Here is a 1,772-nt window from a genome sequence, read left to right as displayed (position 1 = left end):
TATATATATAATGGAAGATTGAATTGTTCAGAATAAGATCTATAATATGCATTTTGAAAACAGATGAGATGAATTCTCATTTCATACCGACTTTAACAACAAACTGCAACATACTGTATTTTGCCAAACAGCCTTAGATGCTTACAGTCCACCAGTAAGGTCTAGTCCAAGGTCAAGTGCGTCTCCTGCATCTACAGAGGAAGAGTTTGATGAGTGTGATCAATCCTGTTTAAGAGCCAGCAGAGCTGATATAGTCTGTCCTCATACAGGAGCTATCAGTTACTGAGCAGCTAAAACACACATCCAGCTGCTGCTCCATCCATCGCTGATAGAGATACCAGACGTGCAACAGCTACAGCAATACATCACAACCTAGAAACATACATGCTACAGACATCCAGCTCTTGCTTTTGAGGACGAGACACTACTGTTTTCCCTCCAGCACTTACTGTACATACACTACTTTATAGTTTTATGCCTATCTATAAACTGTTTTTACAGAGAGGTTTGTTCATCATTCAGCTGATTTATATACCTCTTTATTCCAAGGAGAAAACTTATATATTTCATGGGCTGTCGACGGTCATTTCTGATAAAAAGAGATAACATGTTAACAAAATAAACCTGGCTTTATGCAGTGTTCAGGTTTCTGTTCTAGAAATGTATGCAACATTGTGCATATTAAATTAAACACAGTTTGCATAATTAAATATACCATTTCAGAATCAGCTGTTTTATTGTGCTGTGTGGTATATGGTATGATACAATTTTTGTTCACACTGCCATGCATATGACATCTAAACAATAATACAAACTGCATTGGAAAAGTGTGTAGAATTAATTAATTGTTGGTTACCTTTTACAGTAAAGAAAAAAAATAACATGACATAATTTTACTGTATGGACACTGAAGTAGAAAGTATGAATTACCTTGGCTATTTCTAGGTGTGTGATGCTTCACATTTGATTGTTTTATTCAAACAGTATTGTTTTTCTTATCTTTGTCATTAGTTATGCACATTCAGGTTTTGTGTTGCATTCTATGCTGTTTAGTTCATGTTTACTGCATTATTTTAGTGTTATGTGTCCTTCTCTGATGGTGTTTAGAGTTTGTGTGAGGAACACTGTCTGTGTGTTTATCAGCCACGGCCCGGCCCGTTATCATCTTCTATATAAAGAACGAAGCAGATTTTAGTAGCTAAGGTAGATGTTGCTATACAGCCATCAAAATGTCATCCCATCATTTCTAAAGCATCACTTTTTGTTTTGTTTACAGAGAATGTACACAGTATCTACATCTGCATGGTAACAAGTTGTGAACTGCTCAACTACTGTAGCATTGTATTTCTAGTAAAGCTCCAGTTTGTCGGGCTGAAGAAGGTGGATTGGTTTTTAACATGACTAACCTGCTTCAGAACAGGTTTTGTTCTGGGTCACCAAAACTGGACCGATCAGCTGTAAGCAAAGTGACATTTTTCACTCTCCTGTATCTCTTGCGCCAAATGAATGCAGTTCACAGTGAAAGCATTTTAGAGACAAAATTGTCAGGATTTAGCTGATAATTCTTTATTTTTTATATGAATTAACCTTAATGCATAAGCAAGAATGTAGATGGAAACAAGATCAAAGTGTAAACATAATTACACTTTGATCATTTATATCCAATTTATTATTTAAATTAATATAAAAACAAACTTTACACATTAGAGCTTTTAAAACTGCTCAACCCTGTTTGAAACTATATACATTTTTCATGAATACATTAAGCAGGG

The sequence above is a fragment of the Sinocyclocheilus grahami genome, unplaced genomic scaffold (assembly GCF_001515645.1).
Source record: "Sinocyclocheilus grahami isolate Dianchi unplaced genomic scaffold, SAMN03320097.WGS_v1.1 scaffold989.1, whole genome shotgun sequence".
Lineage (NCBI taxonomy): Eukaryota > Metazoa > Chordata > Actinopteri > Cypriniformes > Cyprinidae > Sinocyclocheilus > Sinocyclocheilus grahami.
This window is presented reverse-complemented; position numbering follows the sequence as displayed.